The 25049-nt window shown below is 38.5% G+C and overlaps 1 protein-coding gene across 1 annotated transcript in view; it reads left to right on the top strand.

Annotated features, from left to right (window-relative positions):
• Nucleotides 1–377: 377 nt before the first annotated feature.
• Nucleotides 378–25049, top strand: part of LOC130929516 (leucine-rich repeat and immunoglobulin-like domain-containing nogo receptor-interacting protein 3) — a 102342-nt gene continuing 77670 nt past the window's right edge. Inside the window, exon 1 of the mRNA XM_057856698.1 lies at nt 378–850. The gene's annotated coding sequence lies outside the window, so the exon portion shown is untranslated. The remainder of the gene's footprint in view (nt 851–25049) is intronic.

The following is a 25049-nucleotide window of genomic DNA, read 5'->3' as shown; positions in this document are numbered from 1 at the left end:
ATGAACGTGTTAGATTGCTCAAGGTGTTAGATTGCACGTTGCTGAAGAAAATAATCAGATTGCTATGATGCGTTATTTAGTAACGCTTTACTGACACCACTGGTCATGGCATAAAACCATGCTTTAAATTGGATCCCCCTCCATATTTTAATTTCCTTCCCCCTTTTAATCAGTCTGTGTGTTTTTTTCACCTACAATAAATATTTGAAGAGCCGCCCTCAACCATACAACTGTGATTTGTGAATCCAAACAGCCGGAGAAGCTTCAGCAGATAGGCAGTGACTGAAAGGATGAAGTCAGGGAGGGGAGGGGGGTTTGGGATAAAGAGTGAGTGAGAGAGAGAGAGCGGGAGCGATTAAAGGCATACTAAACGAGAAAGAGACTCTCATACCGAAGCGGGTACAGGCAGCCACCACATCTTCTGACCACCACAGACCTGAGCTGAAGGAGAAACTGGAGGGCACCTTGACCTATGGACAAATCTTACTCATCTCCCCCCTCTTCCCAGTGAACGCTGTCATTTTTGCCCCTGAATTCACTCTGCGGAAAAAAAATCACCAACCAAGAGTGAAGGGGAGGTGTGTACAGACGATCCTGCCGGAGGGAGGGATAGAAGGAGGTGTGGAGGGAGAGAGACAGAGAAATAGAGAGAGAGGAGGTGTGAGTGGCAGGTGCCGATGCCAGAGTCTTAGAGTGTGAGTGGGAGACGCTGAGGCGGGAGGCGACCTGAGGAACGCGGCACGTGCAGAGGCATTTTGGAAGCCAAGATAGACGGACAACAAAAAATACATTCGTCTACCCGTGCAGCTGGGCAGATGAGGAGGCATCAGGGACCACCGTTCAGTCCTGGGTATGAACACACATGCTCATTCGGGTTGATTTTTACAGTTGTTTTTTACAACTGCATTCACCATACAGAGATATGACCCTGCTGTAATAGCTGAATATAGTAACAAAAATACAATTTGACAGGGATTGAAAATGTATGTGTGTGTGTTTGCATTTTCAAGGCTGACAACTATTTATTCTGACAAGGCTTCTGACTTTACCTTAAATCAAGGATGCAAAAACTTTTTTTTTAGTCGGGGCAACGTACAGAAAAATTGAGACATTTCATGATAATGTAGGTCAGGGGTCACCAACAGGACCAAATCAAAAGACCGCATACAGTTGCACCTTAAATCAAATAATTATGGCTTTATGAAATGACTGTCACTAATTATTTAAAGTTTTCTAGTATTTTATGTATAAGTATTATATTACACCTGGTTGTGAGCCACGGCTCTGGTATGAAAACAGTTTCACCAGTGAATAGGACATTGTGATGTCCAAGGGATGTTATAAATAATATATTAATATATTATTTATTAATATAAGCCATTCACATTTTTTATGTAAAATACATGCCTTGGCTTAATATAGCTCGTGGAACTGTGTGTAAATGACCCTCCAATTACTGCTGCCTTATTTAACATAATGCAGACGTAGCTGTCTCGACATTACTTAAGTTACTACATTATTGGAGTTACCCGAGCGCATAACTTGTGTGACTGCAGCTGTAGGCGCGCAGTCACACAGTATGTGTACTTTGTGACGGGTACAGCTTCCATGTGCAACGCAACATGTGGTAACTTGACATGCACTGCATCTATTATGGACATCATTCACGGTAGCCGAGCCACGGCTGCCAAGTGTGGCAAAGATGCAGTCAGGATGCCCAAACTTTAATTTGTAATTATTTATCACTATGTATTTAAACACGTCCTGATATTAATGAGTCCTATTTTCTTTATTAGGTTAGACCATTAACTTCACAATTATATTGACGGGTAATTTCCGTCAGACACAGCGCCACGCTTTTAAGTAGGGGGCCTGCCCACATACAGCATCATGAGGAGTTATTCGCAAACACGCAGGCAGCAATCTAACGCCAGATTTAGGTTGAAAAAGTACAAAAGCTGTACCGCATACAAAAAGGAAGGATTGTCTCAGGAGGGATTTGTTCAAGGATTCAAGGTGATTATTATCTTTTTCGTACCATGCATCTATTATGGACATCATTTTGAAACTCAAAAATCAATGGCAAAAATTAGCCGCTACGGCATTGGCGTCATAGTTCACAATATTTACGTTAAAAGAAATGCTAACTGCACCTTTTTTTGCTTTTAACCAACAATCGAGACTGTTTTACGTCCATATCTATAAAGAATTCAGGGATTTAAGCATTTATTCACAAGAATTTTCAACTAAAAAGCTTTTTGTTTTCAAAAGGCCGCAGCTACATTTGCTTACTGACTAGCATCATAGTTCGCAATATTTACGTAAAATAAATGCTAACTGCACGTTTTTTTTTTTTGTTTTTTTTGCTTTTAACCAAGAATCAAAACTGTTTTACGTCCATTTGTTAAAGGAATTCAGGGATTTAAGCATTTATTCACAAGAATTTTCAATGGAGAAAGCTCTTTGTGATTCCACTCGGTCAGCTTTGACGGCCACTTCAACAATGCAGGCCCCCTATTAATCGGCCCCGCGCCCCTTTAATGTAATATGAAGTCTTTGGTTAGACAAACCAGATCTACTCTAAAAATGATCTGTTTGTATGTTGGCCTCGCTATAACTATGGAATATTACAACATATTACACGGGAAATAGTTTTAACAAAAGTATAATACAATTCAGTGCAATGGCAGACCACCGGGACAGGTCTGGTCACATATCGACCACAAAATGTCACCATTGTGCTTTCAAATGAATCATCAGGCGAAGTTAAAAGGCAGTTAAAATATGTGCGGTATACTTTTTGTACTTTGTACTTTTTAAACCCGAGTGAAGCGCCCCCTTAGTGCAGCCACTTCATGTTTAAGGTGCACTAAATCCTGAGCACATATGCAAATATTGTAGAAGCTGACTAGTCAGTCCTTCATATCATGCGATCAGCTCATTATTTCCCGTTCCTCATTAACTTGTTTGTGGTTTTGACTTTATCATTGTTGCCAGTTTTTCCCTGCTCTCACTGAAGTCAAAACAACAGCAACAACAAAAAAGCTCAGAGTTGATAAGTAGACCACCCACTACTTCAGCAGCATATGCGGGATTTGAAAGAGAAAAGTCTTGTCAAAAGGCCTTGCGATCTTGTCTTTATAACGTATTTCCTTTGCTTATCTTTTCTTGTATATATGCTCCTACTTGGAAAATGAGGAACGTGGCAGACAGGCACAGCCTCATCGTCGCATCTGCCGCTTAAGCCCGAATGAGATACTAGCGTGAAAAAGACAAGGAGGAGAGTGGAGGTGTGCTTGTTCTATCTCAAGGATAAAAGGGAGAAAGACACAAGAGAGAATGTAACGGCAGTGTTGCTGATGAAATAAAATCAGATTATCAAGTCAATAAGGGGGAAGCTGACATGCTAGAATATAATGTGGACATACTCTATACGATTGGAAATTCAATACTAGAGTCAGAGGTTGGAGATTCGGCTGTATGACTTGACTCTAACCTTGACCCAATTTGACTCAGACTTGAACTGCATGACATTACAAGTCTATTGTTCATTTATTTATTATCTTATTTATAAGTATATAAAGTATTTTTAGCTGCCTTTAGTGCAGGGGTCTACAACCCAAAATGTTGATAGAGCCAGATTGGAGCAAAAAACAAAAACAAAAAACAAATATGCTTGGAGTCGCAAAGAAAATTGAAAGCCTTATAATGAAGAAAAGACATGCTGTATGTATCTTTATTTGCTATACTAGCCTACCTATTATCAGAATGGCATAATTGGCAACAAAAACAGCCTTCATGATTACTGCATTTTCTGTACTATAAGACGAACCTGAAAGCCCTAAAGTTTCTCAAAAGCCGACCGTGCGCCTTATAATCTGATGTGTCTTATATTTGGATCAGTTTTAGTTCATCATAGCATGACATTCCGTTTAGCTCAGCTCCATCTTGCGAATGCATAACGTAACACCAACTACCGCTACTAGGGTTAGGGATGGGAATCAAAATCTCATTCCAAATCCGAACCGCTTCCTAGTGTTTCGAGGCCTCGACATCACAGTGAAAAAGCCTAAACGATCCCTTTAACGATTCCTAAAGACGCGTATTGGGTCATCACGTGATGTGACGTGTCTTGTTGTCCAGACCATCAAACTAGCATGTCGCCAAGAACCACTCGCTCCAAAGTTTGGCTTCACTTCACCAGGGAAGAGGGTGAAAATAAAAGGTTACGATGGTTTAGCACGAACATTGCAGCCGTAAACATAACAATGACAGCACGTAGGTTCAAACGCTCGAAAGTGTGTCTTCACTTCACGAGGAAAAATTAAACGAAGCGACTTGCAGTCACTGCAAGGTGGAGATAACTGCGTCTGGAGGGAATACGACTGTACTGTCCTCACCGAGACGCTAAGGCTCAGTCCTGTCTATACAGCGAGCTAAACTCCCAAATGACGATGCAGAAGATGTTGGTATAAAATGCTGACTTTATTTAGCCGTCGTTATGACATCATCACTTGAAGAGTGAAGCAAAAAATAGAAATGAAACAAATCAATTTCGTCCCCAATGACAAACAGGTTCGCATCAACATAAATCAGCGATGATTAGCTGCTAATACAGTAATAACACAAACGGTTAGCATGCGCTCCCTAGCATTAGCACATCGTTCAAACCACTACACAAATGGATTTAGGTGTCCGATCGCGAGTGGAAACACACAACAACACAAAATATGATACATACAGGCATTGCCTCTGTAGATATTTTACAAATATGAACAAGGAACGTAGGCTCGTAGCAGTGTTTCCCTCTCTCAGTAACTCGCTCACTCGCTTGGATGATTTGTAGCTGCACTTCTTCTTCGCGTGTAAGTGCGCTCTTCTTCACGCGAGCGCGTTCTTCTTCGCGTGAGGAAGCGCAAGGGCGCCCCCACTTGAGCGTGAAAGCACACTAAAAACTAAAAAGCATGCATTTCAATATAATGGTAAATAATACACTTTAAGACATATTGCCAAAGGCAGAACATCAACCTATATGCCAATATATACCTTTTTTTTTTTTCTATTAGAAAAATGTTTCAGTAAAATGTTACACATTCTTGTGTATTTGCCACTTTTTGCCACAGTTAATATTGAGGCTTTGGGCCTCTTTTGACCTTGTTGTGAGTTTGTAAGGTTGTGACTTCTGATTAAACAAACTCGATGCCAATCAAAACGTTTGTTCCTCTTTTTCCCCAAATTAGAATCGGTAAGATAATCGATAAAGAATCGAATCGTTAAGCAATATCGATAAGGGAATCGGAATCGTAAAAATTGTATCAGTTCCCTACTACTACTACTGCGCCTCATAATGCAGTGTGCTCTATGCATGAAAACGGTTTTAAAATAGGCCATTCATTGAAGGTGCGCCTTATACTCCGATGCACCTTATAGTGCGTAAAATATGGCAAATGTTTATTTTCTCTGTGGTGAATCCTATAGAGGATGACGCACCACGTGACTACTCTGTTGCACAATGCCGCCTCAAGTTTAACTTCATTCCAATATTAATGAATTAGAAGAATGTTTGGGTCATGTTTATCCTCCTACATAAACCATATTAAAACTAAAAATATGTTTCCCTCCCCCATCTTTTTCTATTTTCAAATATTGTTGAAAAAGCTCCAGGGAGCCACTAGGGCAGCGCTAAGGAACCGTATGCGGGTCTAGAGCCGCGGGTTGCTGACCCCCGGTGTAGTGTTAGGGTTAAAAGTGCAATGGCGATATCTTATGGTCCATATGCTTTAAAAAAATAAAGAAAGAAAAAAATAAAGCATCACCTAGCTCTACCATTATACTGAATAGCATTGTATTTTTTAAAAATGTTTTTTTAAGGCTGAGCTTTTTTTTGTAACGCTCTTTTTTCAAGTATTGCTAAATGGGTTATAATAACTGCAAGAGACATTGCCTGGTACACCAGACTCACCGCTGTTCCGGCTATTGAGTCTGGCCACCATTCAGCGGATACAATTTCCAGGGCGGAGCAAGCCACAGCAAACAGACAGCGGAGTGGACCAATCAGCGACGGGCAGACGTGACGTTAGTAAAACGACGAGGGCAGGACGAGGGATTTGCGCGCGGAAGTAAACACACGAGGAGAGCGGAGTTTATTCAACATGGCTAGCGCGAGACAGACTGTTGTCAATGACTCGTGTCGATGAGTTTTTGGTAATTTAAAACTGATTTTACCGTGGTTTGGAACATTTTCTCGGCTCTCCTGTTCACCATCTGTGTTGTTGTGGAGACGACTTTCGACGCGCAAGAGTGACTTTGCTCGTTAAGAACACGTCACGCAAATAAACGAATCTGATTTGTCGATTGATTTTGTACCTGCTCGAGAGGTCGTTAATGGGCTGGTTTCCAGACTTTTCTCTCAGTGTTTGAAAAATAGAGGGAGAACAGTTTGGCCGTGCCAGGCAACAAGAGACATACTTATTTTGTTGGAAACAAGCCAGCAGGGGGCTCTATAAGGTCAGCCTCACAGGCTATTTAACCCAAGTGAATTGGAGCAAACAGTTTTTTTTTTTTTTTTTTTAACTGCACCAGGTGTGCCATGTAAACAGTGTGTTGTGAACACCATCTTTCGGTTTATTTTTCTTATAACATTCTGAGTTATTGTCTGTATTTTTGTTAACAATAAACTAGGGCTGTCAAACGATTAAAATTTTTAATCGAGTTAATTACAGCTTAAAAATTAATTAATCGTAATTAATCGCAATTAATCGCAATTCAAACCATCTATAAAATATGCCATATTTTTCTGTAAATTATTGTTGGAATGGAAAGATAAGACAAGATGGATATATACATTCAACATACGGTACATAAGGACTGTATTTGTTTATTATAACAATAAATCAAGATGGCATTAACATTATTAACATTCTGTTAAAGGGATCCATGAATAGAAAGACTTGTAGTTCTTAAAAGATGAATATTAGTACAAGTTATAGAAATGTTACATTAAAACGCCTCTTAATGTTTTCGTTTTAATAAAATTTGTAAAATTTTCAATCAAAAAATAAACTAGTAGCCCTATTCTGTCCTCAATGTGTGTGAGTACACAAATTGACAGATAGCGAACATAAGTTCCAAAAAGAAATTAGACGGTGTGGCAAAGTTGCATGGGCTTTACTGAAGTCATCTCTTTTTGACAGGAGCACGTTTCTTGTATTTTTGTAAAACTGAAAATAACAAGGCAATGTTTCAATAACTTGCATAAATCACAAAATAGGATAAAATGTATACACACGTGTCCATTTGAGCAGTAGCACTAGCCAATTAGCTCACAAGCATCTAACAATGTAACTGCATTTCACCATATATGTGAACAAACTCAAATACACATCATCAATAACTATCTAATGCTCATGAATATAAACAAAGGAGGAATATAACTCACAAGCGATGCATGTATTAGACACAAACAGTGTGATGGGGCTATGAGAACTGCCACTGAATACTGGATGCGGACGTTAGCTGGTCTGAATAGCACTGTCTAGTAGTGTGAGTTCGCGTCGACATATAATCACGTCAGAAAAGCGCGCCGAAACCCAAATAATCAGCTGCACTGAATCGCCAGCAGAGGGCGACATTACGCCACATAACATATGCAAGTCACACCCAAGCGCCAGCAGAGGGCGGAAAAACTCCACAAAACACAATTAACAAGTTGGCCTTTCACTGTACTGACATTTAAATCTGTCTGAGCGGGCCTAGTGCGTTAATTGCGTCAAATATTTTAACGTGATTAATTAAAAGAATTAATTAACGCCCGTTAACGCGATAATTTTGACAGCCCTACAATAAACATCTGATTAAGAAAGCATTTTTTTCAGTTTATAGTATTTTTCAGGATTTTTTTTGTTTGGTTTTTTTGTTTTTGGTACGCATTTTGCGCATGTCAGAACGAGATCTCAAACGCCATGCAATAATGTCACTAAAAAGGGGCTAGTGCCACATTAATAACATATAATAGTCATAATTTCAAAATTCTTGACGAATTAACATTTTAATTTATTATTATTTTTTTTTTTTAGTAATTATTTTTCCAAAAACACGGTAGGCTGCCGGGAATCTTAAAAAAGAAAAGCCTAATGGTTTGCCAGTCTTATAAAGGATACCCTGTAAATATAATGGACCAAAACCAATTCATTTTTAGAGCAATTCTGGTTCCTATAATCACCGTCAATTACAGTGAATGAGCTAACGTTCACAGCATTGCATCATGTATCTCGCTAAGTAAAATTTCACAGGCATTACTGACCTTACTGATTGTACACTCGCAGTTCTATAGTGACAAGTTACATTTACTCCGTTACATTTACTTTGAGTAACTTTTTGAGAAAAATGTACCTCTTCGAGTAGTTTTCCACACAATACCTTTTACTTTGCTTGAGTAGATTTATGAAGAAGAAAAACTATTCTTACTCCGCTACTTTGGGCTACACTAGTCATTAAATTTTTCCTCTTTATTCTACAAATTGACTATTTTTACCAGAGATGCCGGCAGTAGCTCTACCAGTTTCACCAACGAGATTCCATTATATCATTCAGAGGTAACAATGTTTTTTCTTCATTAGAGAACAGTCATGCTCTTTGGATGTGTAATTGGTCATTGTGTTCTAGTCTGAATTGGATGATTCTTATGTCATCTTTTTGGCATAATACGGTCATTTAATAGGCTCAACCAGGGATCCCCAACCACCGGGCCGGATGCGCATTTGCTACCGGGCCGCAGAGAAATAATTAATAATTTGTTAACGACCGCAATCTGGCCTGTGGCTTTTGACTACTCCGAGTAGAGATTTGCGTACGTCGCTCTCTAGCGACTGGCTGCCATTACTGGGGCGTTTCCACACCTAAAGCAGCCCAGCGTCAGTCAATGCAAAAAGTAACGTTAGCTGCTGTTGGCTCTGTGCCACGGGCCGTGACGTCTTGGGACAGCTTATTTACTGGGAAAAGGCCACCTGTTGAGCCAGAAGAGGTGCCTAAAGCCAAGTCCTTTCTGCATAATATGTGGCTATAAAGATAGAAGTTTGGGGACCACTGGGCTCCTATACAGTGTAATAACATTTCATAAATATCAAGTTGTGCTGAGAAAAAAAAAAAAAAACATTATTTTTAAAGAATCAGACATTGTAAGCATTATTTTTAAAGAATCAGCCATTGTAAGCAATTTCTCACAATGTTAGTCATTACTTGTCATGAACGGCAAGCCGTTGATGTGAATCCCAAAAACAGACCAGGAGATCAGGTAAAGCTAATGTTTGTATTTAATAAGTACAACAAAGGGAGCACGCCAAAAATGCGGGTTTAACAAACTGAGAGAGCACGCCAATAAACGCGAGTGTAATAATAAAGTACAACAAAGGGAGCACGCGAAAAATGCGGATATAACAAACTGTGAGAGCACGCCAATAAACGCGAGTATAATAATAAAGTACAACAAAGGGAGCATGCGAAAAATGCATGAATATAACAGAGTACAAGAATCTAACTACAAAGCTCAAAAGAGCACTAAAGTAAAGATGACCAAACCAAAATACGACCGTAGAACGTCGGGAAACTCGAAGGCTGATGATGAACACACAGGCGGTAAGCAAGGCAAGTAGCAAGCAATAGTCCGACACTTGCAGACGGTGACAGGCTTCCTTAAATACTGAGCTTTCCCAATCAAGCACAGGTGTGTCGCATTACCGCCAATCTGGCTCAATCAGGTGCTGCATAAAGAAAAAAGAACTGAGAACACACACAAATATGACATTACTTGAGTATTTTTTAAAAACATTTTTACTTGTACATGAGCAAATTTTTGGTTGTCTACCTTTTACTTGAGTAATATTATTTAGAACTAAGCTACTCTTGAGGAAAATTTTTGGCTACTCTACCCACCTCTATCGAAGAGTAGTTTTACGAAGCGATACTTTTTACTTATACTTCAGTAGATTTGTGAAAAAGAAACACCACTCATACTCAACTACTTTTGGATAAACTAGTAGTTTTTTTCTCCTTATTCGCCATATCAGATTTTACTTTTCTTTTTACCATAGATGCCAACAGTGGCTCTGCCAGTTTCGCCAGTGAAAAGAACAAAAACCACAAGACTCCATTATACCAATCAGTCTCAAGGTTGATACGATCCTTTTAATTTCAAAATAGGAAATATTTTCTCCAATAGAGGGCACTCATGCTCTTTGGACGAATGATGCTTCATTTCTGTAGATTTTTTTTCTCCTGACAGAATTCAATATTGTTTTGTGTATTTCTTTAGCTTAATGTGGTAATAGGCTATATACAGTACAGTACAATTATAACAGTTCATATTGATAGCTTTGTACTGGGGGAAAAAATATCCTTTTAAAGTTAAAGAAAAAAAAAAAGACATCGTAAGCAGTTACTCACAACGTTACTCCTTACTTAAGTATTCTTTTCAAAAATACTTTTTTGCCTTGTACTTGAGCACATTTTTTTACTTGAGTATATTATTTTTAAAGTGACGCTACTCGAGTAATATTTTTGGCAACTCTACACACATAGTGGAATCAAGAACAGAACAACCAGTGATACATGTTATAAAAGTAAACATTATGCCATTGTGACTGAGAGAAACACGAACAGGCTAGGATGACAAGGGCAGCATCGGAAAATTTACTCCTGTTGACTCTGTAATACACGCAATTTAAACTGCCTGTGGTGGTGTTTATCGAGTACATAACTTTATGATTTATAGTGAATATTGTTTAACAGCCACTATTGGGACTTCATGATGTATAGTGGTACACTGGAATTGTGAACAATCTCATTCTCAACTTTGTGGCGTTCCCTAAATCAATTCCAGTAGATTATTGGCAGGGACTGAAGTGACCGGCGCTTCTGTAACTGCACCAAATCTCCTTAGAAGGGAATGCACAATTTTACCCAGTGGCGCTTTCTGGCATTTGCAATATGTATGGCGGTGGTATTGTTCTTTTCCAAGTTGGACATGTTCTGCTACAATTACATGTGAGAGTTTTGAGCATACCGCAATACGGCGCTCCACGTGAGTGAGACAGTTTTTAAGCCTCATGGTGCTGCAGGACATCTTCCAATTCCCAAGAAAGACAGCTTTATGTGTTTTTCATCTACTGTGCTGGGTTTCCTAAGCTTATCTGGACCCGTTTCATTTTCCTTGGGACAAATAAGAATGGAAAATAACTCACACTAGGCTATTGTTTTCATTGGCCCGAGACAACTTTTGCCCATTGAAGCATCCAGCTACAGTGTTTGATATATCAACTGAATTTTCTACTTTATATGATGGATATGTAATCTTCCAGAGATTCATATTTATTTATTTTTTTACAGAAGTGCACACTAAATAAGGAAAATAAGGCAAGGCAAGGCAAGGCAAATTTATTTATATAGCACAATTCAACACAAGGCAATTCAAAGTGCTTTACATCACATGAAGATCATAAAAATCACATTTAAATCAACACAACGTAGAAACGAAGACAAAAGATCGCATTTAATCACAGAATAAAAATAAATAAATAAAATAAAAATAAAACAAAAACTACTACAAATAATAATAATTGAAATCAGCAATGGAGATAAAAACAAGAGGAATAGAAAGCAGGTAGATTGAAATATATAGACAGTTATAGATATGCAGTGCTAAACAAAAGCGTTTTTAGCCCTGATTTAAAAGAGCTAACAGTTTGAGCATACTTCAGACGTTCGGGTAACTTGTTCCAGAGGTGAGGAGCATAATAACTAAATGCTGCCTCACCCTGCTTGGTTCTTGTTCTTGGAACATGCAGAAGACCGGTTCCAGACGACCTTAGGGGTCTAGATGTCTCATAGGACTCTAACAAGTCAAGCATGTATTTTGGTCCAAGGCCATTAAGTGTTTTGTAGACGAGCAGTAGTATTTTATAGTCTATCCTTTGACTTACTGGAAGCCAGTGTAGCGATTTCAAAACTGGTGTAATGTGGTCCAGCTTCCTTGTATTTGTGAGGACTCTGGCTGCAGCATTCTGTACCAGCTGCAACTTCCTGACTGATTTTTTATCAAGACCTGTAAATATACCGTTGCAATAGTCCAATCTGCTGAAAATGAATGCATGCATAAGTTTTTCCATGTCTTGTTGAGTCAGAAGCCCCTTAATTCTGGTTGTATTTTTTAGGTGGTAATAAGCGGATTTAGTGACGGACTTTAAATGGCTATCAAATTTTAGGTCTGAGTCAATAATTACGCCAAGGTTTCTGACTTGATTTGTAGCTGTAAGTGACATTGTGCTAAGTTGGCTGCTTATCTTTGACCTTTCTTTTTTGGCCCAAAAATGATCACCTCTGTCTTCTGCACATTTAACTGGAGAAAATTCTGGCACATCCATTCATTGATTTGATGAATGCATTTGCTCAGGGTGACTAAGGGACTATAATCATGTGGGGACACAGAAATGTACAGTTGTGTGTCATCTGCATAGGCGTGATAGGAGATGTCATACTGTTCCATTATCTGAGCTTATAGCTTATAGAAGCATATAGATGTTAAATAAGAGTGGTCCAAGAATTGACCCTTGAGGGACTCCACACGGGAATTTGGTTCGTTCTGACTGATGGTTTCCGATTGACACAAAGAAATCCCTATCATGTAGATAGGATGTGAACCACTGAAGAATAGTGTCAGTAAGCCCTACCCACTGTTCCAATCTGCTGAGTAGTATGTTGTGATCAACCGTGTCAAACGCGGCGCTGAGATCCAATAGTAGCAGAACAGATGATTTGCCTGCATCGGTATTCCGACGAATATCATTTAGGACTTTGATAAGCACAGTCTCGGTGCTGTGTTGTGGTCGAAATCCAGACTGAAATGAGTTAAAAAGATTGTTTTGCATCATATAATTCTGGATCTGTTCGAACACAACCCTTTCGATAATTTTCCCCAGGAATGTCAGATTTGATATTGGCCTGTAATTACTAATGGTTGAGGCATCCAGATTAGGTTTTTTTAGGAGAGGTTTTATTACTGCAGTTTTTAAAGTCTGAGGAAACTCTCCTGTTTGGAGAGAAGTATTTATAATCTGAAGTATGTCTGGGGCTATGCAATGAAAAACAGTTTTGAAAAAGTTTGAAGGAAGGATGTCAAGGCAGCATGTTGTGGGCTTTAATTTCGACACAATTTCTGTTAAAGTGGCAGAGTCCAAGAGGCTAAACTGTCTAAGATTGACGGGGGGGACATTTTGGGAGGCATTTAGTGTAACATTTGTTAATCTGGAGTTGCACACAGTCTGTCCAATCTTTAGTACTTTGTGTGTAAAGAATGCTGCGAAATTATTACAGGACACCTCAGATGCCAATTCCTGAGGTATTGATGCTTGTGGGTTTGTCAGTTTGTCAACAACAGAAAATAGTGTGCGGGTATTGTTAGTCTTTCTACTAATGATCTCTGAAAAATATGACTGTCTAGCATTTTTCAGTTCCTGGTTGTATTTGCGAAGATTGTCTTTGTAGATATCATAAAAAACTAGGAGTTTGTTTTTTCGCCATCTGCGTTCTGCTCGTCTACAAACTTGCTTTTGTTTTATAGCTAGTATGGCATTTCTCCAGGGTGACCTCTTCTTTCTTGACAAAGATTTTGTCTTAATCGGGGCAATAGTGTCAATTACAGTCATCACACTGGACCTGAAACTATTTACAAGTTCTTCCACTGGAGCTATTGTAGGGGTTAATGGTGAGGCATAGGCCTGTGTGACTAACGCACAAGTGTTATCACTTATGTAACATCAATAAACCATTTTTGTGAGTATTCAGGATTAGAAACTTTGACAGCAATTAAACTTAATATTTCTGGGGACCATAAACAAGGCATGGTTTATCATCTGAAATGTCTTCTGGCTCCAAGGGGGACAATTTCATCTTTGTTCAAATTTATGTAAGCACCAGGCTGTAAATTTGGTGGCTTAATCATGTGACCTACAGGAAAACCAAATAATACATGATGACTTGTAAGTTTATTTTTTTCCGTGAATATCGCTGCCATGATTAATCAACTAATCGGCTACTAATCGATTATCAAATTAATTGACGGCTATTTCAATAGTCGAATAACTGTTCAAACGTTGTTGACCAAAAAAAGATATTCTTTTTTTTCAAGCTCTTAATGCTTGATAAGTAGCTCATTTAACTCATTGGCTGCGATTGATAGAGATAGATGTCCAATCCCTTTTGACTGGGAGAGACTGGGACCAAATGGTTGCTGCTAACCTACCCAGTCAAAATGACTAGATGTCTTTCATTATCAATGGTATGCAATGAGGTAAACGCTATGAGAAAAAAAAATCAACTTCAGAGTGTTATTGGGAGCCATAACCAGAGTTGATTTCTTTCTTCATGTTCATTTTGTCTGCATTACTTTATAATTGTATTCAGTAATAAAAATTTTAGAATAATGAGTAATAAAAAATACAATTATAATTATTTTAATTGAGACCTGGCATTCAAACAATTAAATCTTAATATGGTCTTCATGGGGTTTATTAAGTGCAAAAAGTACCTATAATACTGTATATTCTCATTATTTGTTTGTTTATTTATTTACATTTGTGTTAGCTAAAAAAAGAAAAACAAAAAATATACATGAACAATATTTTTAAATTGATCAATTTAGAAAAATAATTTGAAAACAAAAAAATATGACGAAACAGGAAATATTATTTTTTATTTAGTTTATCAAAAGCCGGAGATATTACAATATTCTCTAATATTTGATGAAAGCAGATGATTATCTTGTAATTATGATATTCAAAGGGAGATATTTGCATCCGATATTGCTTTGGAACACTGATGAAGATACATTCAGTAGTTTACATAATCCATAGTCCAATTTTCTTATAGTTTTTGGTTACACTGCACATTTCTGGCTAAAATGTAAAGCCCAGAGTAATACAGTGATCCCTCGTTTTTCGCGGTTAATGGTGACCAGAACTCGCTGCAATAAGTGAAAAACCGCGAAGTAGCGCCCAACCCACCCTCAATTGTTTTTTGTGTGACTAATGTATTTATTCAGATTTAGCATTGGAAACAGATACATAGAACACTTTTTTAAAACTTATTTTTCCAAAAGTATCATTAAACAAAAAATGTAATGTGTTTATTCAGATTTAGTATTGGAAAGAGATACATAGAAGACATGTTTTTTTAACTAACTTAACTTTTTCCAAAAGTATAATTGAAATTTTTTTTAAAAAAGGTATATATTTAATAAATGGTTTTTAAGCACTTCAAATGTAATAATTACGATGTTTTAAACATGTTACTGTCCAACCGAATTATCTTTAAACAAGAATAAAGTAGATAAATGCTTGTCTTTATTAAATGCTTCATTGAGTGGGTCCACTCAAATCTGCTCAAGCTGCTCATTTCCACACAATGAATTGCCAGAGCAACTGTTTAACAAGTTAAACGATGATTGACGCATGTGGTGCTTTGAAGTTTACGTCTCTGGCAAGATCAAACCTAAACCTCTGTCAATCATCGTTAACTTTAATAAACAAGTCCAGTGCACTCACTGCCGGACCAACAAAGAGCAGGGAGAGGGAGGGAAGGAGGGAGAGTGACCCCGGTAATACACCAGGCGCGTCAATGTTGCCGCAGTGGCAACGCAGTGAAACGCGGCCTTTAAAGTCCAGCAGCAAGTGCACATCAGTCGCAGTGCGGCTGCGTTGTGGCCGCGTCCATGACACGGTTCAATGCATCGCACTCGAAATGAATAGCAGAATTTATTATTTGAAGCGAGACGTGACCCTCTTGCTTCAATCCTACTAGGTAGGCTCGGGCAGACCGGAAGTCACTCGAGTAAAAATACGGCGGATCCAGTTGATCCTCAAAATAATATGCAATTAAATGCAATAATTTCTGCTTGGTGCTTTAACCTGAGAAAATCCATCAATCAAGCTTTTGAAAACAGTTCATAGGAAAAAATGATTCATATTGAGGCATATCCTTTGTAAAATACATGATAAAATCTCTTCAGCACAAGACTTCTTTTTTCTTCTTTCTTTCAGAAAGAAAGCTGACCAATACACAGGGTCTGAAAGGCAAATGGATGTTTTATTTTTATCTTTAAATTAGGGCTGTCAAAATTATCGCGTTAACGGACGGTAATTCATTTGATAAATTAATCACGTTAAAATATTTGACGCAATTAACACACATGCCTTGCTCAAACAGATTAAAATGACAGCACAGTGTGATGTCCACTTGTTACTTGTGTTTGTTTGTGTTTTGTCGCCCTCTGCTGGCGCTTGGGTGCGACTGATTTTATGGGTTTCAGCACAATGAGAATTGTGTAATTATTGACATCAACAATGGCGAGCTACTAATTTTTTTTTTTTTTCTGAAAATTTTACAAATTTTATTAAAACGAAAACATTAAGAGGGGTTTTAATATAAAATTTCAATAACTTGTACTAACATTTATCTTTTAAGAACTAGAAGTCTTTCTATCCATGGATCGCTTTAACAGAATGTTCATGTTAATGCCATCATGTTGATTTTTTGTTATAATAAACAGATACAGTACTTATGTACAGTATGTTGAATGTATATATCCGTCTTGTGTCTTATTTTTCCATTCCAACAATAATTTACAGAAAAATATGGCATATTTTATAGATGGTTTGAATTGTGATTAATTACAATTAATTACTTTTTAAGCTGTGATTAACTCCATTAAAAATTTTAATAGTTTGACAGCCCTACTTTAAATACTTGCCACTCTCGCACAATCTCGCAATCCTCGCGGTAACCGATCGAGCCGCCCCACAGACGGCAACGTTGACGTGCCACAGACCTGCCTGGTGTATTACCGGAGTGAGACTACGCGATCGACTCGGGACAGCTCATCTGTAGCCCTTTTTTTTTTTTTTATTAAAAAAAAAATCCACCATGGACTGAGGGCTCGAAGTTTGAAGCACGAAATAGTGAGGGATCACTGCATAACAGTAAATTACATACAATTTATATATGAACCCTTGGTTGCCATTGACGGTGATGAAAGTCCAATCCATTTCAACTGGGGAGAATATGGGTTCATGATACATTTTCATTCGGATCTTTTTGAGTGGAATAGAATCCAGAGTTCTGAAGTACAGAAATCTGTGGCTTTAGAGACGAGATCCTACTTTAGTGGAATGATGGGCTGTGCACTGACTCTGCTTTGATTGGCAAGATGACAGAGGATGAGTGGAAGTGATGAAGGAGCTCTCAAACGGAATGTCCCTTCATGTGTATCCATGCGTGTATGAGCTGGCAACGTTTTGACCTTGACGGATGCGCCGAGGAGGAGATTGTCTTTGTCCTGTTGGAAGATTGCTGCTATTAGATTGCTGGACGATGATGAGAGTTCATGCATGGACAAGGGCAAAGACGTACACGTAGGCTACATGCATACAAAATGAACCAGTGGAGAATTCACTGCACATGACCTTGCGCTCCCCTCAGAGGTCACTCGCTGAATTGGATTTAATGATCTTCTTTCCAGGATCGTTTGGCAACATTTCAGGCAATTGAGTGTCCTATTTCCTCTGAGTGTGTGCAAACGCATTAAGGAGGTTATCTCTTCATTTATGTTCTGGCATCTGATGTTGTCATATTATGTGAAGTAAAGGGCATGTCAATAAAGAGTTAGTTTGCCCTCCGATTGGAGTGTTATCATAAGAGGAGAAGTGTGGGAAAAGCTCACTTTGGTGGTGCAACCTCCTAACCTATTCTTGGCTTTTCTTGATTTCATTCCCTCCGTCAAAGTAGACCGCAGTGTTTTGCGCCTTCTTGCCCTTTTCACTCTGCTTACTTTAATTTTCTTTCCAGTCGGCATTTTCTCAGATGTGACCCCAGGTTTGCAGGTTCTAAGTAGCTATGGCTGCTTCGCTTTCCCCTCCCTTGTGGGTGCTCGGGCCGGATAGGAAAGTCTCTCATATCGGAGACTTTTAATGAATTTGCTTTCAATATAAATGCTCAAATTAAATTCTGAAAGGGTGAATGCTTTCTTTTAAATTTACAATCTTGCCTGTGCATAAAGGTTTGTCCATTCTATTAGATATGTCAGAACTACTGGGGCTAGAATAAATGTGGGCCAGGAAAAGGTGTCTTCTGGTTGCACAAGCATTGAGAGAACAGTTTGTGCTTTTAGAAAAGAAAAAACACACACACAACATGACTGGTTGCCATGGACAAATGTTCCCGTTTGGCGCACTTCCTTTTTCTTAATGTGCAAGAAAGCAGCAACTTAACTCAATGACTGTCATTGATGATAGATGTCCAATCCGTTTGAACTGGGAGGCTCGGGAGCGAATGAACAAATAGATGAAATATAAAGGCTAGGTTCATACCGCAGGTCTTAATGCACAATTCCAATTTTTTTGTCATATCTGTTTTTTTTGGCACGACCGTTCAGACTGCCTTGTCCATTGAGCCCATTCAAGTATTTTGCATGCTCGCAGTCCGACGAGCGCTGAGCAAACTGACCTGCATGCGCAGAAGCATCAAAACAAATGACTACACATGCTGGCTCTACGTCATTCTAGGGCAGTGTTTTTCAACCGGTGTGTGCCGTGAGAGATCGTCAGGTGTGCCGTGAGAAATTGTCCAATATGGCATTTAATTTAATTATTTTTTTTTTTACGTCTTCGGGCAGTAGGAAGGAAGGAGGAGGTAGAAAGTTGCGGTCGTGTGCAGATGAGTGAGGTATTGCTCTTGTCGCGTTCAATAACTGCTCGGATTTCTAGCCATCAGAAAGACATTTTGGAACTTTTTTGGTTTGTGGTGTGCCGCGGGATGTTTTTTCAATCTAAAAACGTGAAGTGACTCAGAAAAGGTTGAAAACGTTGTAGGGTGATCATATTTTGATTTCCAAAAAGGGGACCCAAATAACCAGAGGTAGGTAGTAACACGTTACATTCACTCCTTTATATTTACTTGAGTAACTTTTTGAGAAAAATGTACTTCTAAGAGAAGTTTACTCAGCTCTATTTTTACTTTTACTTGAGTAATTTGTGAAAAAAAAAAAACGCTACTCTTACTCCGCTACTTTGGGCTACACAAGTGTCGTTACATTTTTCCTCTTTATTCGACATATTAGATTTATTATTTTTTTAGCCGGCGATGCTAAAAGTAGTTCTACCGATTTCACCAATGAGACGTTTCAACAATAATCACATGGCTTCATTATACCAATCAGATGCAAGCTTGCTGTTCTATGACCGCGCCAGCCTGCTCAATCACGTGGCATCTTTAAAGCACCGTAAAAATAAAGTATCTGTCATAGAGCTCTGCCATCAACATTACTTGAAAGCGCAGATTTAAACCTCTCTCCCAGTTTTTATTTGGCACCGATTGACTACGGAAAACAAGGGATATGATCCTTTTAATTACAAAATAGTAATTATGAAGGAACTCTTCACTATTCAAACTAGGAACTATTTTCTCCACCAGAGGGCACTCATGCTCTTTGGACGAATAATGCTTCATTATTTAATTTTTTTTCTCTCGTCGGAATTTAATGATTTTTTTTTTTTGTATTTCTTTGGCCTAGTGTGATTATGTAATGGGTTATTGTACAGTATCATTATAACAACAGTTCATATAGATGACTTAGTGCTCAGAAAAAATATACCATTGTTAAAAAAAAAATCCTTTAGGAATATAGGTAGTTACTCACAATGTTCAATACTTGAGTATTCCTTTCACCAAATACTTTTTACTTGGACTTGAGTACATTTTTTGGACGACTACTTTTTACTTTTACTTGAGTAATATTATTTTTAAGTAACGCTAGTCTTACTTGAGTAAAATTTTTGGCTACTCTACCCACCTCTGCAAATAACAGACATAAATAATTGTTGTTCAGTCTTATATTCTAAATTCCTATGGATTTGATAGAACACATGCACGCACTGAACGTGTATGACGCACGCACAAATGCTTAGTTTGCCCCAAATGGGCCATGAAAGCAGTATTGAAATATTGCTCATTTGGGGCAAAGGAATAAAACTGAGCATTCCTAGGCGTATCCTTTTTTTATTTTATTTTCTCATGACTGTGGTTAAGGCCTCCCGCCTAAAAACTGAGTCCATGCTAGGTGCTAATGCTAATGCACAGCTCCATCGCTGCCATAGTTCCCCGCCTCTCTCTTGCTCTTTGCTAACATAATTGCTGCATGAATTCCCTGATCGGATTTTAACCAAATACGACATTGACCTAGACCGAGTTTAAAATGGTCTAATTCTGTGCGACTTGTCCCGTTCAGAACATCAAGTTAATGACTCAGTCGAGTGGAAAAACACAAAAAAATCGGATTTGTGCATCAACACCAGCGGTCTGAACCTACCCATGAAGAATTAGCAAAAACACTTTTTAAAAAATATTTTTAAAATTATTATGAAATCATACATGGAATAATTCTTTGGCTCCCATTGACGGCTATGGAGGGATTGAATAATTTCTGCCTGCCCCACCCAGCCAAAATATCGGTATTTGGGTGTTTTTAATATAGATTTCACTAACTACCACAACACATACTCTGTGAATGACAGTGACTTACTTTATAAGGTACCAATTGCAACGTATCCAACAAACCATTATTATCGTAAGATCATGACATGCTTTAAAAGCAAAGTTATTCTGCCATCATGGACACATTGTACCAGACAGTTAATTGACCTTCAAGCTGACCTTGGGATGGTGCGGCTCTATAGCAAGCAGAGTCCACTCTTCTGGCTTGTCATTCCAATTACTCAACGTAATTTCACAGGTATTGTACTGTATCAGCAATCCATTTAGAAATTCCATTATCACTCATTAAACACATGAAACAGAATTTCTAATTAGATGCATGCTGTTTCGGGACCCGAGTGTCTGTCGCACATGCTTCATCGCACTGCTGTAGTGGAAGCGGGAACGGAGTAGTCTTTGATGTGCGGCCGAGACTCCAGCGTCTGCCTGTGTGCTTTTGATGATTAAAAGTGAACGTAACGAGATGTCACTACAGCAATGCCATTTGGACTCTTCTCCAAAGGATTTTCACATTCACACAAGCTTGTCATTTGTTGATGAACTATGTTTGTCTGTAGTGTTGTTAGTAGAAATGTTTTCCTGAAATGGAATTTGTTTACGTGACCTGAAAGGAAATGTAGCACAGTAAGGCACAAATGAGTCACAAACAAGTAATGCCTGAAATTTGAAAATCCATTTCACTGGGGAACAATTAAAAAAAAAAAAAAAAAAAAAAAATCTTTTAATTTTTTTTCTAATGTAGATTAAAACAAAAATGTGCATGTTGATTCCAAATTGCAGTCAGTTTTTTTTTTCCTAGCATGGCAAATTTTTGTAGGGCAACGAACGTCTGGCGGCTCGCCAGTGTTGTTCAGCAATGGGGGAAACGCTGAAGTAGTGGTCATTACAGTGGACATCAATTCAAAATTATCATTAGTAACACTGCAGCCCAGGTCACAGAGTGGGTTGTGGTAGTTAGTAAAAGTGGGAAATTGATATTGAAAACACCTTTTGACTAACGTCCAATTCATTTCAACTGGCAAGGGGCTGGAAGCAAAAGTCCTTTCTGTTGGCATTTGACCTCATAGCCAAACGCCACACATTCATGTTGTTGTAAACACTATCTGACTCCAACAACAGCAACTTTGACAATCTAAAGAAAAGCTCTAACAACAACTTTAGAAAACGTAGACAATTTAATCCAAGTCGAGAGCAGTCAAAAATAACGAGAACAACAATAGAATCTGTCAGGCAAACAGAGGAAGAAAACTGCCCAGGGTCCCAATCGAGCAGCACACCTCTTGGCATCCTGAGAAGTGACGACTTCTGACAGAAATGGTTTTGATGGAAACGGTTAATAATAATGATAATACATTATTTGAAGGTGCCGGCGGCAGGTCAGAGGGGCTGTTAGTGCAGTGCCCTGGGGTGTCGCCAGAATTGGATTGGGCAAAAGAGTTTGTGGCCACTGCTATCTGGGCAACGCTGATTATATTCTGTTTTGGCGTGGGGGGTGGTGGTGCGTCCCTCTATGCCATCCCTGAAGCCCGGTTGATGGGGGCGGGGATGGCCCGTGGGACCACCCGGGGGACCACCCTGGATCCCTGGGGGATGACGATGGCCCTTTTGCTGGGCTGCGGTAGGAGGGATAGGCTGTGCTGGCTCGCGCCCCCCCCCAACCACGTGGCATCTCCACTCATCTGCGGGACTATCACATCACATGTGAGATGGGACTCACGCCTGACTAAGTGAAATTAGACACACTCAAGTAGAAAACCTTGGTGTCAAGATTAGCGATGAGACAGCATAGAATACAATGCCAACATACTCACACTCACAAGGGATTCACACAAATACTGGGTTCTTGACCACATGGCTGATTTGTGTACACTCCACCCCTCCTAATCACTTATCTCTCAGACTTTCCTTGGTTATCAGGCCCCCCACATGGGGTTAACTGGAAATACAACTAGCTGACAATAGCACCAACATATTCATAGTTAGTTAGTGTAGGCATGTATTTCTTGTTGTTTGTGCTTCTTCTGTCTCTCTCTCCTTCTTTTCTTCTGTTCCCCCATAACGTTATCCTCTTCGCTGCTTTCTCCTAATAAACGAGGTACATTGAATGATCACAATGAACGTATGTCATACTCCCATGCAATACTGTTCAGACCAATTGGACACTCAGATCTCCATTCTCCGGGTCAAGCAGCTGAACATGACAGTTAAGAAAAAAAAGAAGTATGCATCCATCCGTTATCATATGGCGATGGTGTGATGTGGATCGTCAACTAATCATTCATTTCTCACATAATAAGCTCTTTAGTCTGCCCAAACAAACATTCTTTCTCATGCACTCATATTTTAGATGTACAGTGATCCCTCATATTTCGCGGTTAATGAGGACCAGAACCCGCCGCGATAACTGAAAAATTGCGAAGTGGCGCTTTTTTGTGTGTGTGTGTTCAATGTATACAGGGTGACCCAAAAAAAAGTTTATACTCAGTTGACTGCTTGTTTAAAGCCATTGAAACATATCTAAATAGGTTGTCATGGTTAAGTGATACATTAAGGTCACTCAATGCAGCTGGTAATCTCTCGTCTCTACAATTCCTGTGCTTCTGCTGAAAATGAAGAAAACTTTAGCTGTACCTGAATTGCTGTGTGCCGGTCTGACACCTACTGAGATTGCAGCAAATCTGAGAATATCCAGATGTGCAGTCTACAAAGTTAAAAAGAAGCTGAAAGATACTGGAACAGCCTCACGAAAACCTGGGTCTGGAAGTGCCGATCTGTGCGGACCAAAAAGTTGATTGACAAGGTGATATGTGGCCACCCCAGAGTCCAGATCTCAATCCCCTGGATTATAGCATATGGGCAACTGTGGAGGACAGTGCCTGTAAGAAGCCACAAACTTCTGTGGCAGCCTTGGAGAGGTCCATTGTTAGATCTTGGGAAAAGATGACAGCATCCTACATAAAGAAGACCTGTCAAGCGTTCCGCAGGCGCCTGGAGGCTGTTGTGAAACTTAAGGGAGGACACATTGAAAAATAGAGTGTACTGTACATGATCTTTACAATAATGTATAATTTGTGATTCAATTCTAATTCTAAGCTGAATAAACATGGCATTTAAGTTGTATTATGGCAGTGTAAACTTTTTTTGGGGTCACCCTGTACAGAGATACATATGATATATGTTTTTTCACTTTTTTCCCCCAAAGTATAATTTAAAAAATGTAAATATGTTTTAATAAATGGTTTTTAAGCACTTCAAATGTAAGAATTATGATAAATTTTAAACATATTACTGTTCTACCAAATTATTATATATATATTTTTAGAAAGAATAAAGTAGAAAAATGCTTGTCTTTATAAAATGCTTCTTTGCATGAGTCCACTCAAATCTGCACAAGCTGCTCACTTCCACACAATGAGTTGCCACAGCAACTGTTTAACAAGCGAAACGATGATTGGCGAATAAGGTGCTTAGTTTTGGCTTCCAGGCATCTCCGGCAAGATCAAACCTTAATGTCTGTCAATCATCGTTAAGTTGAATAAGCAAATCCAGTGCACTGCCTGACCAAGAAAAGCGTCAAGAGCGAGAGTAACAGCTCTATAAAATACTGCATTTATTCATTTTTTAATTGGAAAAAAAATCCGCGATGGACTGCGAGCACGAAGTTTGAAGCTTGTAGTAATGAGGGATCACTGTGTATTATTGTTGGTTACACTATGGTTGTAATATCTTTATTTTATTTTGTACTAAAAAAATAGAAGCAGGCATGTCAATAATTATCAATTAGCATGTTAGCAAAAATACAATTTCCCTTCACCTACTACTTAAACTGGATTGGATGTCTATTGCCATCAATGGCAGCCAAAGAGTTACGCTATATGAGGTCATTCACGAAAAATAAAATAATAGTTCCAGTGCATAATACACCATGGTCACACTTATTTGAACTTGTATGTCTTGATTTTTTTATATCAATTTATTACAATTTGTTTTACTTTTTTTCAAGTGCTATTTTTTTTTTTTTTTTTTTTTTACTTTACTTTGACTTATTTAAAATTATGTCAGTTTTTTACTAATTTTGGCTTATTTTAATTTCAGTTTTTTGTTTTAAATCACTGTTTAAATAATAATTTCCCCCCCAAAATGGATAATTCAATTAACTCATTTAGTTTATTTAGATTTTATTTATACAGTATATATTTTTATTTCCCATTACAAAATGGGCCGGCAACACTAATACTACAATTGTATATCAAGTGGGGGTCCCAAAATTATGTCCTGTGGACTGCAGGTTTGGGACCCCTGTCTTATATGAATGTAACATAAAAAGTTAAAGAAAAAAAATTATAACTCATACATGAAAGGGTTAATGTAAATCAAACCTCACCTTGTATTTGAAGAGTGAATAATGACTCACACACGACATTGCAGAACATCTTACATCACTTCACTATTTA

Source organism: Corythoichthys intestinalis, chromosome 14 (genome assembly GCF_030265065.1).
Source record: "Corythoichthys intestinalis isolate RoL2023-P3 chromosome 14, ASM3026506v1, whole genome shotgun sequence".
Classification (NCBI taxonomy): domain Eukaryota; kingdom Metazoa; phylum Chordata; class Actinopteri; order Syngnathiformes; family Syngnathidae; genus Corythoichthys; species Corythoichthys intestinalis.
Note: the sequence above shows the minus strand (reverse complement) of the source record. Positions and strands in the feature narration are given on the sequence as shown.